This window comes from Prionailurus viverrinus, chromosome B1, assembly GCF_022837055.1.
Source record: "Prionailurus viverrinus isolate Anna chromosome B1, UM_Priviv_1.0, whole genome shotgun sequence".
NCBI lineage: Eukaryota > Metazoa > Chordata > Mammalia > Carnivora > Felidae > Prionailurus > Prionailurus viverrinus.
In genome coordinates, this window is record NC_062564.1 from 97,933,639 (window position 1) to 97,953,001 (window position 19,363).

A 19,363-nucleotide genomic window follows, 5' to 3' on the forward strand; every position below is an offset into this window, starting at 1 on the left:
TACATCTGGGACTGATTGTACCAGGTGTCCCTCTCAGATCCAGCCTCTTCTGGCCCACTCATTGAGAACATCCTGGGATTGGACTGGATTCTTTTGTGCCTTTTGTATCTATGGGAAAAAGCATGAAGAGTTAAAAGGAGGAGCTGAAAAGTGCAAAATCAATTCAATCAGACTAGGAAAATACAGTGAAAGGACTGCATAGAACTAATGACATTTTGTTTACATTTTCACATCTTATTATTTTTAGTCCTTTTCATTAGAAAATCTATCTAAATTTAAATGGAATTTTACAGTTCTGAGATTATGTTATCAGAACATTTTCATATTGAAGATTCCTAAATGTTATTTGCCCTTATTATATGTTTCTTTAAATTTTTTTTTAACGCTTATTTATTTTTGAGAGACAGAGACAGAGCACGAGTGGGGGAGAGGCAGGGAGAGAGAGGGGGAGACACAGAATCTGAAGCAGTATCCAGGCTCTGAGTTGTCAGCACAGAGCCCGATGTGGGGCTTGAACTCATGAATTGTGAGATCATGACTGGAGCTTAAGTCAGATGCTCAACCGACTGAGCCACCCACGTGCCCCACTTATATGTTGCTTTCTATTTAACTTTTCCTTCACTTGCAATTTTGAGATGGCTGAAGTCCCAAATTCTGGTTCTTCCATTACCCTAACTTCCCTAATTACCATAATCTATTAGTTTTGACTTTCTCTCCTTCCATCCCTCTCTCTCTCTCTCTCTCTCTCTCTTTTTAACACACACACCTACATACACACCATTGAGAAGCTGATTTTTCAGATGGAGACAAAAATCTAATACTGTTTCATATATAAATTGCATTTGAATCTCTATAGGGACTCAAAGTCAGATTTCTGTCATAGGAAGACTAGAAAATAAACACTATACAACATTTAACTAAATTACATTATAAATTATATGTAAGTATTTGGGGGCAGTGTTATGTATATTCTTGAATTCTGTGCCTTTTTTAAAAATCTAAACATAGTGCTTATGTCTGTCAGAGTGATTATTATACACATGTCCCTAATGGGATCGTTAGATTTTGATTTATGTAAATTTCTGTAGTTGTTGTATATTGGCATACAGGCAATTAAAAAAAAACAATTTTATGTCATTTGCTTCAAGAACTGTTAAGGTAGGGGCGCCTCGGTGGCTCAGTCGGTTCATCATCCGACTACAGCTCAGGTCACAGTTTGTGGGTTCGAGCCCCACATCAGGCTCTGTGCTGACAGCTCAGAGCCTGAAGCCTGCTTCAGATTCTGTGTCTCCCTCTCTCTCTGCTCCTTCCCCACTCATGCTCTGTCTTTCTCTGTCTCATAAATAAGTAAATATTAAAAAAATTAAAAAAAAAAGAACTGTTAAGGTATTTCAAGAAACTGTTTAGCTGGGATCTGTATATGTTAACTGAAGTAGATAATTGAGCTAATTACCGGAATTATTCCAGAAAAACTATATTTCAATAGTTGTCTCTTTTTCTGATATTTTTACCTGTTTGGCCTAATTATTTGGATTATATTTTCAGTTTTAATATCAAGTTCTATATTCATAAACATGCCAACATACTTTTTTGCATCATGTGGGACTGCAGTTAAGTAGTATTATTACTGAGTAATTGGGAAGGAGCTAAGATGGCAGAGTAGTAGGAGGACCCCAGGCTTGCCTCATCCCTGAACACAGCTAGATAAATATCAAATCGTTCTGAACACCCAAGAAATTGATCTGAGGACTGACAGAACAAACTGTATAACTAGAGGGAGAGAAAAGCCACACCGTGGAAGGTAGGAAGTGTGGAAATTTGATTTAGGGGAGAATTGGATCATGTGTGCTGTGCAGGGGTGGGAGCCCTGGTTACAGAGAGAGAGAGAGAGAGAGAGAGAGAGAGAGAGAGAGAGAGAGAGAGAGATGAGTACACAAGGGATTGCACAAGGAAAACACTTCCCCAAAGCCATTGGGAAAAAATGAGAGGGGCTGATTTTCAGAGTATCTATAAACAGCAGGGTTCAAAAACTGGAGTTTTAGAGGTCCTCATCTTGGCTGGTATGGATCCCTGAGGGTGCTGCAGTGCTCCTGTGGAGGAGAGCACATAGCCTGGGAGCATACAGCACGATCTGAAGATCCCCTGGGATGCACTGGGAGAGATGGTTCACCCTTCTTGGGGTGCATCTGGGAGAGGTGGCATTACCTCTCCAGGGACAAAAGAGCTGGTGGGTGTCATTACTCTCTCCTGCCCCTCAATGTAGGTGCAGAGACATCTGCTGAGGGCTGCCAACCTGGACAAGGGCTCTTTGCTGTGCTTTACTCCAAACTCCATGCCTCTGTGCTTTGGTGTGACTGCCCTTCTGTATCAGTCCCAATGCAATGAGACCCTCCCTCAGAGGAGCAACCTAGGTCTGTGCCACACCAAGTCCCTAAAGTTTGAAGTTTTAAAACTCAGCCAGGGTGCTAGAACACGGGTGCACTGTGCTGTCAGACATGCAGACAGCCTGGACACAGGGTGAAAGCAGGGACCTGAGGGATGCCTGGGACACATGAGGGGAGATATTTGCTCTTCTGGGAGGGCTTCCTGGACATTTGCATCATTTCTGCCCCCTGCTCCTCAGCATAAACTATCTTCAGTAAGCAGCACAGTGCCAAAAGTAGCAGCCTAACTGCTTACACCAAGTCCCAACCACCTGAGCTCTGCAGGTGCTGCTCTTCTCAGGCAAGCGTGCCTGAGAACCAGAACATTGGGCTTCTTCCCCAGAAGACCAGCAGAAACCCTCCTGCATACACCATGTCTACTGACTGTAGAGTTCTGCAGAGTTTCAGCTCTAGTGAAAAAAGGTCTTTTCTTTTCTTTTTTCTTTTCTTTTTTCTTTTTTCTTTTCTTTTCTTTCTTTTTCTTCATTCATTCATTCATTCATTCATTGCTAAAGTTTGTTTATTTTGAGAGAGAGGGAATGTGAGTCTAGGAGGGGCAGAGAGAAAGGAAGAGAGAGAATCCTAAGCAAGCTCCATTCTGTCAGCATCGAGCCTGATCTGCGTTCAGTCTCATGAACTGTGAGATCATGACCTGCGACGAAATGAAAAGTTGGATGCTTAACCAACTGAGCCACCCGGGAGCTCCACATCAGGTCTCTTTTAACAAGCAGACCAGAGCACACCCAGTTAACATTTGCCACACTTGGCTAAGGTCCAAACACTTCCCACTGCAGACGAAGAGAAGCTCTGCAGAGGACTGACCTGAGGAAAAGAGCAGCCAAAACACAGCATCAAAGCACACGTAGCTTCCTGAAGTGCCAGTTCCTGGACAGCATATGACCTCTTCTTAAAAAATTTTTTTTAAGATTTATTTATTTTTGAGAGAGAGAGAGAGACAGAGCACTAGTGGGTGAGGGGCAGAGAAAGAGGGAGATGCAGAATCTGAATCAGGCTCCAAGCTCTATGCTGTCAGCAGAGAGCCCAACACCAGGCTCAAACTCATGACCCACAAAATCATGACGTGAGTTGAAGTTGGATGCTTAACTGACTGCGCCACCCAGGTGCCCAAACTTACTACCAAACCATTGTAATTAAAAATCAATGCATTGGTACCAGAATAGATAAGCAGATTAGTTTAACACAATAGGAGCCCAGATATAAAATCAAGTGCATAAAAAGATTTCAAATAATGTGAAGGTGATATTACAGCTTAGTGGAAAAAGAACAAGTTATTTAATTAAAGATGCTGACCTCATTGGTTATCCACCTGGCAAAGACTTTAACAACGCTGAGATTTCAAAGGATCAAAGGTAAAAATCTAATAATAAAAAATGTGTAATAGCCTAATATATGTGTAATAGCCTATATATGTGTAATAATAATAAATGTGTATTAGCCTAATATAAAGGAAATCTTTCTAAACAAGATAGGAAACTCAGAAAAAGTAAATATATTTGATTTGAGAAGGAAGAGTGAAAAATTTGAATGACAAGACTATATCAAAGTCAAAAGGCAAATTGTTGTCTGGGAGGAAAAACATCTGTGGCAGTCTGATGATCAATATTTTTAATACGCAAACAGGGCTCTTATAAATTGAAAATCTAAAAATAAAATTTGAAAAAAATGGGTATGGAATATGCATAATATTCTGTGTGAAGAATTTTTCAAAACTTATTCATCATATTAGAAGTCCCATTACAATTATGGTATTGAATTCATTAACAAACACTTCTGCATATACATTTGTTTATAATGAAATAGCCATTATTTTTGTTTACTTGTCTATTTACTTTTTATTGAGGTATAAAATTGACATATACCATTATATTAGTTTCAGGTGTACAACAGCCCTTTGGGTTTTGTGGATGTGAGTCCTGTTGCTTTTCAGAGCGAGATGTTTTGGGGTCTCATATCTCAGGTGCAGGTCTTAAGTGTTGGGGTGCTTAATGTGAAGATCAAACTCTTTCCTCCTCAGGGAGAAGCTCTGATTTGTGAGTTCCCTTCTGGTTATGCATTCCTGGACCAGGAGAAGGGTTTATGGTGTAAGCAAAGTCATTGAGTAAAAGAATTTTTGTCTGTGAAATAACTTTTAAATATTTTATATATTAACAACCCTGTATAGCCATCGTCAGTAATTTTGAAAATAAAATTTACACTAACTATTTCACTCCTTCTGAACCTTTTATATGCCAGAAGTTAAAACTTCATTATCAGGATGAAAGTTCACTTGAATACAGTTTCATTACATACATAAAATTTCAACATTTTTCAACATCTTGACAATATTATTCAAACATCACTCATAAATGAAATAGACAAGGTTATTGTATTTGGATTTCAGTCATTTGTAAAAAGGTTATTTTTCCCCTTATGTTGTATCAGTTAAAGCATTTTGTAATTCTTGGAGCTGTTTCATAAGAAACACAGTTCATCCTTCTGATTAGAAGATTTTCTTAAACATTCCAAGAATTGTCTTTAACCCACTGATAAATGAAATATCTTACATATCTTCCCATTTTATCAACATGTTTTCTTCTACAGCTTTCACTTAATTCTGACTGCTTCATTGCGTTATTAGGAAAAAAAAATGTATTGGCAGGTTAAGCATTCAATAACTGTTCAACTGTAGGAAGTGTCATAAAATCCAATATGAAAAGCTTCAACTTACTCCCTTATCTCCATCAAGTCTTTGGTTAAGAAGTCCTATCCATACCACCTTATTTTATTACAACAATCTCTTCTCTTTCATCCTTTATAGTTTTTTTTATTGCCCTACAAGATACTATATATTATTTACTGTTTATATTTACTTTCTCTCTCTCTACTTCCTGAAATATAAGCTCCACAGAATGAAGGATATTTTTCTGTTTTGTTTATTACACTCCTTACCAAATAATGACTAGAAATGTGTAAGAGGATATTTGAATCTTTTAAAAAATAGGATTGAAATAAAATATTAAGTAAGTAGAGACACCAGTATTTCATTGCATTGGATTAATGCAGGGTTTTTTTGAGTATTTCATATTATTTTAAGCTTATATATTTATTTTTATAGCACAATGATAAATTTATGTTATGAAAATTAGGTATAAGAATAATTTGTTTAAAAATGGCTTACCAATTGTTTTTTAATCTTATTCTGATACTGTCCTCAGAGGTTTACTGTATACTTTTTTATTACTGGTTCTTTTCCCAATCAGTTCTTTATGCCTCCATCACTTGTTGAAGGATGCATTCTTCCAAGGTCTTTTGAAGTGCGTGCTAGATGCTGAATATGTGTTAAATGTCAAAATAAGGATTTGTTTTCTGTGATTATTTTTTTTAATGTTTATTATTTTTTATTTTGAGAGGGAGAGCAAGCAAGAATATGCATGCATGTGCAGGACAGGGGTATAAAGAGAAAGAGAGAGAGAAAGAGAGAGAGAGAGAATCCCAAGCAGACTCCTGATTTCTGTGATTCTTTTTATTTTTTTTTAATATATGAAATTTATTGGCAAATTGGTTTCCATACAACACCCAGTGCTCATCCCAAAAGATGCCCTCTTCAATGCCCATCACCTCCCCTCCCCTCCCTCCCATCCCCCATCAACCCTCAGTTTGTTCTCAGTTTTTAATAGTCTCTTATGCTTTGGCTCTCTCCCTCTCTAACCTCTTTTTTTTTTCTCATTCCCCTCTCCCATGGGTTTCTGTTAAGTTTCTCAGGATCCACATAAGAGTGAAAACATATGGTATCTGTCTTTCTCTGTATGGCTTATTTCACTCAGCATCACACTCTCCAGTTCTATCCACGTTGCTACAAAAGGCCATATTTCATTCTTTCTCATTGCCACGTAGTACTCTGTTGTGTATATAAACCACAATTTCTTTATCCATTCATCAGTTGATGGACATCCAGATGGCCAACAGGCACATGAAAAGATGCTCAACATCGCTCCTCATCAGGGAAATACAAATCAAAACCACACTCAGATATCACCTCATGCCAGTCAGTGTGGCCAAAATGAACAAATCAGGAGACTATAGATGCTGGAGAGGATGTGGAGAAATGGGAACCCTCTTGCACTGTTGGTGGGAATGCAAATTGGTGCAGCCACTCTGGAAAACAGTGTGGAGGTTCCTCAAAAAATTAAAAATAGACCTACCCTATGACCCAGCAGTAGCACTGCTAGGAATTTACCCAAGGGATACAGAAGTACTGATGCACAGGGGCATTTGTACCCCAATGTTTATAGCAGCACTCTCAACAATAGCCAGATTGTGGAAAAACCGTTTTCTGTGATTCTTAATGACTACTCGATCTTATGCTGTGTTGACCTTCTTATTGTTGCATAATAATCTTAGAGGCTTAAATAAACATAAGTTTATTGTCCCACAGGTTCTGTGGGTCAGGAATCCAGGCACAAGTTAGATGGGTACTCTGCTCAGTGTCTGACAAGACTACAGTCAGTGTTGGCGAGAGTTAAGCTATCACGTAAGGAGTGGGACCCTTCAAAATCATTTGGTTTTTAGCACAATTCATTTCCTTGCAAATCACAGAACTCACAGAGACTTGCTTCTTCAAAGCCTCTGACCTCTATTAGTTTTAAAGGCCTCACCTGATTAGGTCAGGCCCACCCAAGATGAACTCAAATCCAACTGAAGAGGGACCTCAATTACATATACAAAATGCCTTTTGTCTTGTCACATCTCATGTAAATGATACTGTCACCTTTCTTCTATGTCACTGGTGAGTAGTAAGTTGTAGGTTTCATTCACACCCACAGGGAAGAGATTACACAGGGGTGTGAGTCATTGTTGAATTTAGATTTCTACCTACCACACATGTCATCCTGTAAGAAAGTAATTGTACAAAAACCTCACAAATGGGATCCATTCCATTTGCAATAATTTGGTATTTACTTCTATTTCAGTAGAAGTTATTCCCCTCTTTATTTTATTATTTATTTTACAAATAAATAAGCTACTACACTCAGCTGCCCTGCCATGACATCTATCAAGGCATTTTCACCGAGACCATGCTTCCCATGGGCTGCTTCTAGTCTGAAACAGCACAGCAGAGGCACTAAGACAGGCTTGTTTCTACCAGATACAAGAATCCTCTGATGGGTGACAATGACTCAGACATCCTGACAGTCTTATTGAATCTTCCTTGAACTGCATGGAATTCTAGGATGCTTCCACCAAACCTTTCTTTTGACTCCCCATCACTTGGAGTCAGGCTTGTATCAGGTCTTGGTGGCTCTCCTAGCCTCTCTGGTTCCCTCCCCATTTCCTCACACAAATATTTTCCTTAATAAAATCTTTACATGTTTAATCCTATCTTGGATCTGCTTCTAGGAGGACCTGAACTAATTTCCTCCTCTTTCAATGAAATGGAAGATTAGAGTCATCTCATAAAGGTCTTTTTGAGTATTTTTAATTTCTTTGACTCGTAAAGTAATTATTTCAGGTGGTGATTTTAAGCCTTTGTTTATTCTCTAAAGAAATCTAATTACATCCCTGGGATGGCAGTCTCACTTATGATTACGTGTTTTGGCTCAACATAGTGGATTCTGTTTTTTTGGTTTTTTTTCCCCTAAAAGTAGGGGGCAGTGTCTTTTTTGGTTGCTAAAGCCATTGTCTCCATTCATTACATACACTCTAGTTTACATAGTTTTAAGTTGCATTGTGGGTATTAGGAGGTTTTTATGATGATTGCTTTGAAATGGAAGATTGGGCTATAGGACGTCATTGTTTTTCTCAAAGCAGTGCAGGTTAGCACTTTATCTGGTGGGATATCAGAAGCCATCAGTGTGGATTTAGTTAGAAACAAAAGCCAGAATGAGGTAGGTTTATTTACAAATAAAAATAGTTTCTCTTTAATTGGGAAATTCAAGCAATTTCGTTCGTCTGTAGTTCTCAGGAAAATTTTGAGCATGCTTAAGACCAAATCCTCTGTTCTAATTTTTTTCTCATGATTGATACTTATATTTCCCTCATTGTCAGTGGAATATGCTCATTTTTCCTTTCTTACCAGATAAATATATGTGTCAGAAATACTGTGACAAATCTAAGCAAGAGGGTAAATGGGTATTTGAGGGCATGTAAGGTGAGGAAAGGCCAGAGAGATTCATTAGGTTCAAGAAAGAATGACCATTGATCAGAAAAAATTCATGAAGTCAGTTTTAGTTCTGTAGTTACCTAAAGTCAATTCCTAATTTTATTGTCAGGGTATAAGAAACTGCAAAATGAGAAGTCTGTATGGTGTAAAAGAGACAATGGCTTTACTTCCTAAAACTAGCTGCTAACCACTCAACTTTCCTAAAATCATGAGACATAGTTAACAGGAGTGAGACTATGTTTCAGGTCCATGTGTCAACAATGTAGGTATGTTATGTTGGAGTAACTCTGATTTATTGAGTATTTATTATATTAATACCATATTGATTATTATAGATAGAGCCTTTTGTGATCTGATAAAACTATGTCCATAAAAGAATATAAATTTTAATTATGAAAAAATATGTGATTCTATTATTTCAATGGATCATACTTATTTCTATTGTTTTTCATGCTTCTTAATGTCCAGGTTAACATTAGTGATGTAAATCAAGTGTAAGATCAGCACTTGAGAGTGCATGCCTCATTAAGGTTTATACCCTGAGCGCCTTGCTTGCCTCACAGTAGTCCCAGATCTTCTTTCCGTCTATAATGACACTATTCCGTGGGATCAACTTCTTTAAGGATGGTTTATCCTGTACCAATGCATCTCAGTTCCTTGATTTGACAGACATGTCTTCCAGTAATCTTTCTTTTAACCCCCTCCCGTTTTTAATGGCTAAACCATAGACTTTGTTATTACCAAAGACTGTCCCAATTCCAATACATACATGTCAATTATCCCACTCTTATTACTCTTTCTAGTTTCCCCACTGGATGAATTCTTATGCCTAACTGAGAAATTTAATGTTATTTTCTCCATAATGCTCTCCTTCATATGCAGATTTTCCTTTTACCATGCTTAGAACCTGTTACCGAAATCATTCCCTGGAATGCATCTACATTTCTCCATCATCTAAACTTACCAAACCCCTATCCTGGTTAAATCCAAGTCTTCTTTCTCCACATCTGTAATACCAGATGGACATACTGAAAAAACAACCAACCAACAACCAACCGACTCAGTGGACTGGTCCTGGTTTTCACAGATTTCAAGCTTTCCCTGAGCTCTGTCCAGTTGTTCTACTATATTTTTGTAGTCATTTTTTTTTCTTTTGATTCATCTATTTTTCACTTTCTCCTTCTCAAACTTTCAATAGCCATTCTTATTCTTTGCTTATAGCTGATAAAGCAATCAGGACACAAACCTTATTAAAATGTAGTATCTTCTAATTTGTCAACTCTCCTGTATATGCCTGATTGTGCTCAGGCATATTGTGCTCAGCCTTCCATTGTGTTGGATGAACTGCCTCAGAATCTATTTAAGACCAAGTCTTTGTTGAGTCCCCATATGCTTACTCAAGGATTTCACTTCTGAATTATCTCCTTTCTGTCCAGCATCATCAATTTCTCCTTTTGAATCAATTCCACTGGCATGGCAAAATGCCATATTTCTGATCATAAATATTAAAGAAACCTGTTCTTGACTCTGCATCTGCATCCAGCTGTTTCATATTTCTCTCCTTCCCTTTAGAACAAAACTTCTTGAAAAGTTTTATCCTTGTACCAATTATATACTTGTACTCAGAGAAACTGAGTGAATATTATAGAATAAGGGACTAACTATAGAAATTATGGGTGAGAAGCTGGGAAGTAAGGCCACAAAAAAGGTGAATTGGGGGATCATAGAAAAGTCACTGATCACTCTTTTGAAACACTGGTGTGGATGAACAGGTCAGAGACTTCTGGAAAACCAGGCATATCCAGCTCCAAGAGTTGGGCCAGAAAGCAGAACTAAAGGAGAAGTCTGAAGAAGACTTCTGCCTCTGGACCTGGTGGTGGGGCTGGGGTTGTTGTTGGCCAGCAGGGCTGGTAGTAAGGAAGAAGAGCTACATGTGGAATGAGAGGAGAAAGAAGGTAAGCTGGTATAAGGTGACGAATTCTGTCTCTCACTACATCCAACTTTGATAGTCTTCAGAGAGTGATGGCTACTGCTTCATTCTGCATTCACATTTCTCTTTTGTCCAACTCTAATCTAGAGACACATGGAGAATGGATTTTATAAAACTTAGTTCTAGTTTACTCAAATCATCACAGCACAAAAGCACCGCAACGCTTATTTTATCAACTCTTCTGCTTTCCATTGTTGCTTCAATTCACTCAAATCAAGATTTTATTCTCATCATGTCATTAAATCAGTTCTTGTAAATTTAACCTGTGAATTCATGTCATGAAGTTCAATAATTTCTCAAACATTGTGTTAATTAACCTTTCAGCTACATTTGATGCAGCTCTTGAAATAATTCTTTGCCTTTTGTCAGGGATATGCAGTCTCCTATATTTCTTCATGAGCTAGACCTTTCCATTTTTCTTTTCTTTCTGATTTCTTTTTTTTTTTAAATAAATTTTATTTTATTTTATTTTTTTTAATTTTTTTTTAATGAAATTTATTGACAAATTGGTTTCCATACAACACCCAGTGCTCATCCCAAAAGGTGCACTCCTCAATACCCATCACCCACCCTCTCCTCCCTCCCACCCCCCATCAACCCTCAGTTTGTTCTCAGTTTTTAACAGTCTCTTATGCTTTGGCTCTCTCCCATTCTAAACTTTTTTTTTTTTTCCTTCCCCTCCCCCATGGGTTCCTGTTAAGTTTCTCAGGATCCACATAAGAGTGAAACCATATGGTATCTGTCTTTCTCTGTATGGCTTATTTCACTTAGCATCACACTCTCCAGTTCCATCCATGTTGCTACAAAAGGCCATATTTCATTTTTTCTCATTGCCACGTAATATTCCATTGTGTATATAAACCACAATTTCTTTATCCATTCATCAGTTGATGGACATTTAGGCTCTTTCCATAATTTGGCTATTGTTGACAGTGCTGCTATGAACATTGGGGTACAAGTGGCCCTATGCATCAGTACTCCTGTATCCCTTGGATAAATTCCTAGCAGTGCTATTGCTGGGTCATAGGGTAGGTCTATTTTTAATTTTCTGAGGAACCTCCACACTGCTTTCCAGAGCGGCTTCACCAGTTTGCATTCCCACCAACAGTGCAAGAGGGTTCCCGTTTCTCCACATCCTCTCCAGCATCTATAGTCTCCTGATTTGTTCATTTTGGCCACTCTGACTGGCGTGAGGTGATACCTGAGTGTGGTTTTGATTTGTATTTCCCTGATAAGGAGCGACGCTGAACATCTTTTCATGTGCCTGTTGGCCATCCGGATGTCTTCTTTAGAGAAGTGTCTATTCATGTTTTCTGCCCATTTCTTCACTGGGTTATTTGTTTTTTGGGTGTGGAGTTTGGTGAGCTCTTTATAGATTTTGGATACTAGCCCTTTGTCCGATATGTCATTTGCAAATATCTTTTCCCATTCCATTGGTTGCCTTTTAGTTTTGTTGGTTGTTTCCTTGGCTGTGCAGAAGCTTTTTATCTTCATAAGGTCCCAGTAATTCACTTTTGCTTTTAATTCCCTTGCCTTTGGGGATGTGTCGAGTAAGAGATTGCTACGGCTGAGGTCAGAGAGGTCTTTTCCTGCTTTCTCCTCTAAGGTTTTGATGGTTTCCTGTCTCACATTCAGGTCCTTTATCCATTTTGAGTTTATTTTTGTGAATGGTGTGAGAAAGTGGTCTAGTTTCATCCTTCTGCATGTTGCTGTCCAGTTCTCCCAGCACCATTTGTTAAAGAGGCTGTCTTTTTTCCATTGGATGTTCTTTCCTGCTTTGTCAAAGATGAGTTGGCCATACGTTTGTGGGTCTAGTTCTGGGGTTTCTATTCTATTCCATTGGTCTATGTGTCTGTTTTGGTGCCAATACCATGCTGTCTTGATGATGACAGCTTTGTAGTAGAGGCTAAAGTCTGGGATTGTGATGCCTCCTGCTTTGGTCTTCTTCTTCAAAATTCCTTTGGCTATTCGGGGCCTTTTGTGGTTCCATATGAATTTTAGGATTGCTTGTTCTAGTTTCAAGAAGAATGCTGGTGCAATTTTGATTGGGATTGCATTGAATGTGTAGATAGCTTTGGGTAGTATTGACATTTTGACAATATTTATTCTTCCAATCCATGAGCAGGGAATGTCTTTCCATTTCTTTATATCTTCTTCAATTACCTTCATAAGCTTTCTATAGTTTTCAGCATACAGATCCTTTACATCTTTGGTTAGATTTATTCCTAGGTATTTTATGCTTCTTGGTGCAATTGTGAATGGGATCAGTTTCTTAATTTGTCTTTCTGTTGCTTCATTGTTAGTGTATAAGAATGCAACTGATTTCTGTACATTGATTTTGTATCCTGCAACTTTGCTGAATTCCTGTATCAGTTCTAGCAGACTTTTGGTGGAGTCTATCGGATTTTCCATGTATAATATCATGTCATCTGCAAAAAGCGAAAGCTTGACTTCATCTTTGCCAATTTTGATGCCTTTGATTTCCTTTTGTTGTCTGATTGCTGATGCTAGAACTTCCAGCACTATGTTAAACAGCAGCGGTGAGAGTGGGCATCCTTGTCGTGTTCCTGATCTCAGGGAAAAAGCTTTCAGTTTTTCCCCGTTGAGGATGATGTTAGCTGTGGGCTTTTCATAAATGGCTTTTATGATCTTTAAGTATGTTCCTTCTATCCCGACTTTCTCAAGGGTTTTTATTAAGAAAGGGTGCTGGATTTTGTCGAAGGCCTTTTCTGCATTGATTGACAGGATCATATGGTTCTTCTCTCTTTTTTTGTTAATGTGATGTATCACGTGGATTGATTTGCGAATGTTGAACCAGCCCTGCATCCCAGGAATGAATCCCACTTGATCATGGTGAATAATTCTTTTTATATGCCGTTGAATTCGATTTGCTAGTACCTTATTGAGAATTTTTGCATCCATATTCATCAGGGATATTGGCCTGTAGTTCTCTTTTTTTACTGGGCCTCTGTCTGGTTTAGGAATCAAAGTAATACTGGCTTCATAGAATGAGTCTGGCAGTTTTCCTTCCCTTTCTATTTCTTGGAATAGCTTGAGAAGGATAGGTATTATCTCTGCTTTAAACGTCTGGTAGAACTCTCCTGGGAAGCCATCTGGTCCTGGACTCTTATTTGTTGGGAGATGCTTGACAGGTGATTCAATTTCTTCGCTGGTTATGGGTCTGTTCAAGCTTTCTATTTCCTCCTGATTGAGTTTTGGAAGCGTGTGGGTGTTCAGGAATTTGTCCATTTCTTCCAGGTTGTCCAATTTGTTGGCATATAATTTTTCATAGTATTCCCTGATAATTGTTTGTATCTCTGAGGGATTGGTTGTAATAATTCCATTTTCATTCATGATTTTATCTATTTGGGTCATCTCCCTTTTCTTTTTGAGAAGCCTGGCTAGAGGTTTGTCAATTTTGTTTATTTTTTCAAAAAACCAACTCTTGGTTTCGTTGATCTGCTCTACAGTTTTTTTAGTTTCTATATTGTTTATTTCTGCTCTGATCTTTATTATTTCTCTTCTTCTGCTGGGCTTAGGCTGCCTTTGCTGTTCTGCTTCTATTTCCTTTAGGTGTGCTGTTAGATTTTGTATTTGGGATTTTTCTTGTTTCTTGAGATAGGCCTGGATGGCAATGTATTTTCCTCTCAGGACTGCCTTTGCTGCGTCCCAAAGCGTTTGGATTGTTGTATTTTCATTTTCGTTTGTTTCCATATATTTTTTAATTTCTTCTCTAATTGCCTGGTTGACCCACTCATTCGTTAGTAGGGTGTTCTTTAACCTCCATGCTTTTGGAGGTTTTCCAGACTTTTTTCTGTGGTTCATTTCAATCTTCATAGCATTGTGGTCTGAAAGTAAGCATGGTATAATTTCAATTTTTGTAAACTTATGAAGGGCTGTTTTGTGACCCAGTATATGATCTATCTTGGAGAATGTTCCATGTGCACTCGAGAAGAAAGTATATTCTGTTGCTTTGGGATGCAGAGTTCTAAATATATCTGTCAAGTCCATCTGATCCAATGTCTCATTCAGGGCCCTTGTTTCTTTATTGACCGTGTGTCTAGATGATCTATCCATTTCTGTAAGTGGGGTGTTAAAGCCCCCTGAAATTACCACATTCTTATCGATAAGGTTGCTTATGTTTATGAGTAATTGTTTTATATATTTGGGGGCTCCGGTATTCGGTGCATAGACATTTATAATTGTTAGCTCTTCCTGATGGATAGACCCATTAACTATTATATAATGTCCTTCTTCATCTCTTGTTACAGCCTTCAATTTAAAGTCTAGTTTGTCTGATATAAGTATGGCTAATCCAGCTTTCTTTTGCCTTCCAGTCGCATGATAAATAGTTCTCCATCCCCTCACTCTCAATCTAAAGGTGTCCTCAGGTCTAAAATGAGTCTCTTGTAGACAGCAAATAGATGGGTCTTGTTTTTTTATCCATTCTGATACCCTATGTCTTTTGGTTGGCGCATTTAATCCATTTACATTCAGTGTTATTATAGAAAGATACGGGTTTAGAGTCATTGTGATGTCTGTATGTTTTATGCTTATAGTGATGTCTCTGGGACTTTGTCTCACAGGGTCCCCCTTAGGATTTCTTGTAGGGCTGGTTTAGTGGTGACAAATTCCTTCAGTTTTTGTTTGTTTGGGAAGACCTTTATCTCTCCTTCTATTCTAAATGACAGACTTGCTGGATAAAGGATTCTTGGCTGCATATTTTTTCTGTCTAGCACCCTGAAAATCTCGTGCCAATTCTCTCTGGCCTGCCAAGTTTCAAAAGAGAGATCAGTCACGAGTCTTATAGGTCTCCCTTTATATGTGAGGGCACGTTTACCCCTTGCTGCTTTCAGAATTTTCTCTTTATCCTTGTATTTTGCCAGTTTCACTATGATATGTCGTGCAGAAGATCGATTCAAGTTACGTCTGAAGGGAGTTCTCTGTGCCTCTTGGATTTCAATGCCTTTTTCCTTCCCCAGTTCAGGGAAGTTCTCAGCTATTATTTCTTCAAGTACCCCTTCAGCACCTTTCCCTCTCTCTTCCTCCTCTGGGATACCAATTATGCGTATATTATTTCTTTTTAGTGTATCACTTAATTCTCTAATTTTCCCTTCATACTCCTGGATTTTTTTATCTCTCTTTTTCTCAGCTTCCTCTTTTTCCATAACTTTATCTTCTAGTTCACCTATTCTCTCCTCTGCCTCTTCAAGCCGAGCTGTGGTGGTTTCCATTTTGTTATGCATTTCGTTTAAAGCATTTTTCAGCTCCTCGTGACTGTTCCTTAGTCCCTTGATCTCTGTAGCAAGAGATTCTCTGCTGTCCTGTATACTGTTTTCAAGCCCAGCGATTAATTTTATGACTATTATTCTAAATTCACTTTCTGTTATGTTATTTAAGTCCTTTTTGATCAGCTCATTAGCTGTTGTTATTTCCTGGAGATTCTTCTGAGGGGAATTCTTCCGCTTGGTCATTTTGGATAGTCCCTAGCGTGGTGAGGACCTGCAGGGCACTTCCCCTGTGCTGTGGTGTATAACTGGAGTTGGTGGGCGGGGCCGCAGTCAGACCTGATGTCTGCCTCCAGCCCACCGCTGGGGCCACAGTCAGACTGGTGTGTGCCTTCTCTTCCCCTCTCCTAGGGGCGGGATTCACTGTGGGGTGGTGTGGCTCGTCTGGGCTACTTGCACCATGCCAGGCTTGTGATGCTGGGGATCTGGCGTATTAGCTGGGGTGGGTAGGCAAGGTGCTCGGGGGCAGGAGGGGCAGGCTTAGATCGCTTCTCCTTAGGTGATCCACTTCAGGAGGGGCCCTGTGGCAGCGGGAGGGAGTCAGATCCGCTGCCGGAGGTTTGGCTCCGCAGAAGCGCAGAGTTGGGTGTTTGCGCGGAGCGAGCAAGTTCCCTGGCAGGAACCAGTTCTCTTTGGGATTTCGGCTCGGGGATGCGCGGGGGAGATGGCGCTGGCGAGCGCCTTTGTTCCCCACCAAACTGAGCTCTGTTGTCAGGGGGCTCAGCAGCTCTCCCTCCCTCTGTCCTCCAGCCGTCCCGCTTTCAGAGCAGAGCTGTTAACTTATGACCTCCCAGACGCTAAGTCGCGCTTGTTGTGGGAACACAGTCCGTCAGGCCCCTCCGTTTTTGCAAGCCAGACTCGGGGGCTCTGCTTGGCCGGCGAGCCGCCCCTCCGCCCCGGCTCCCTCCTGCCAGTCCGTGGAGCGCGCACCGCCTCGCCGCCCTTCCTACCCTCTTCCGTGGGCCTCTCGTCTGCGTTTGGCTCCGGCGACTCCGTTCTGCTAATCCTCTGGCGGTTTTCGGGGTTATTTAGGCAGGTGTAGATGGAATCTAAGTGATCAGCAGGACGTGCGGTGAGCCCAGCGTCCTCCTAAGCCACCATCTTGCCGCAACTCCTTCTTTCTGATTTCTATAGTTAGAGCACCCTAGAGCCTGCTTAGTCCTCACCTTTTCTATCTACTCTCTCTCTACAGATAAGCTCACTAATTCCCATTGTTTAAATATCATGTATATCCTGATGACACCCATATTTATGTAATTAGCTCTAACCTCTCCTCTAAACTCCAGTCTTGTATATAGTTTCATACTTGACACTTCACTTTCATTGTCTAATAGACATTTCGAACATAACCATCCAACAAGAACTCTTTATCAACTTCTTTAAACCTGATATTCCCCAAATCGCTCCCCACAATTAAAGGACACTATTATTTTATCCAGTTGTTAAGACCAAAAATTTCCAAATCATTTTTAGTTTCTCTCTTCTCCTTACTCTCTACATCTAGTCTTTCCAGCTTTACTTTAAAAACATTTCCCTTAATTTGATGATTTCTCACTTTGTTCTCTGCTATCACCCTAGTACCAACCCAGTACCCACTTTCAACTAGACCCATGTAATAGCCTCCTAAAAAGTTGTCTTGTTTTCACTCTTGCCCTTTATAGTCTTTTCTTCACAGAGAAGGCAGAATGTGCTTTCAAAAATGTAGATGGACTCCCATAGCACCTACTTTGCTTGTAAGAGTACATAATCCAGAGATTATAGAGATAATCTTAGAGATAAGGTTCCTACTATTCTCTTGCATCCTTGTCTCCTACCATTCTGAAATACTTGTTGCTTCTCAAACATAGTAAGGTCATGATTTTGGTTTGGTTTTTGTGCTTCTTGAACTTTGATACTCTTGTTCAACATAGCCTTCTTGAAAATTTTTCTTTCTTTGGGATGCCATTTCTTCTAGTTTTCATCTATTGTTTTGGCTATCCTTCTAAAATTCCCTCTGATGACTTAAGTATGCCTGTAGTGGGCCAAGTGCAGAAGATGTTGGAATGGTGTCCATCTGGGAATAGATAGACCCCTTCCTAGTGCTGGAGGCATTACTGTTACAGAGTAAAGTTAGATTGGATGAGAAAAGGCACAAAAGCAAATGAAATTCTGAGATGCTAAAATTTTAATATTGCAAATGCTATCTCCCACTATATTGGTTTGGCTAGTTAGGGTAGATATCCTTCAATATCAAGTAAGCTCCAGAAATTATGAGGAATCTTGGGTGACCTACTAAGTTTCTGTTCCAGAACTATCTATGATGGATAGAATATCGCCTAGGAAATGAAATGTACCTTAGGACTTCTGTGATATTATCCAGAGCAGTGCCCCATGTGCCAGGCAAATTCTCTTGTCCTCCTTCCTCAATAAAAGGTATCATCATGAATGCTAGCTTTCAAGGACTGTACAGTTTGGTAATAAAGTTCAACCTAAGATATTGTAACCTGGATTATGGTTAAACACATTAACATTAAAGACAAGTAAATTTTATAATATCCTTCCAGGGCTTAGCAGCAAGGAAGTCTAGCAGCAAGGAATGAATGATGTGAGAATTTCATTTACTGTGACAAGACTGATAGAGGGATTAATGTTTTTTTAAAAATATTTATTATAGAGCCTTGTGAATCTAAGATTCATCTTTTTTATTATTGTTGTTGTTGTTATTTTAGGTTCCCAGAACCAAGGGGATTATGGCATTTGTCTAGTCTATGGAAATAAACTTGACTTTAGAATTAGAAAAGAGAAACCTCTATAGTAACAGCAATAGTCAGGGCAATTAGATACTCAGGTGTAAATGAGATAATTTTGTTTCATAGAACACTGGTAAATATTTGTTTCTCATAAATATAATATGTTCTAAAAGATGAAATATCATTCTCTGAAAATATGATCGCAAGTCTTAGAAGTTTATTCAATAGACTCTCATAATGGAATTATCAGAAAGTATATTAAACATTCAGAGTTCTTATCTCTGAAAATTCATCTCTTGTAGCATTTGCCTAGTCACCATGAGAGCAGAGGCAGCAGAGTCTTTTACAAACCCTCTGCTCATTTCAGAAAGAATGATGTACGCTTTGGCTTCCTAAACTTAAGTTGTTTCTGTATCAGATTACTGCTTTGCAAATGAGCAGGATTTTTTTCTGCTGTGGTCTTGTGGTCTAATATTAATACATTTTCACAATGGAAACCCGATGGATTAGATCATTTTCCTAGGTTTGTATCCCAAGGGATATCTAACCTATGTTGCTTGTTTTAATTAAATTACCACATTTTCCATATGATTAAATGCTTGAATAATGAAGACTTATGGGACTAAATTTTAATACATCATACATTAATATGAGCAATGGGGGGAAACATATGATTTTACTTTAAGTAAAATCTTTCAGTAGCAAATGTTTCACATCTTTCCTTTTTTTTCCTAGAACAAATGAAAGTTTCAGCACTGCAGAGCACCAACCAG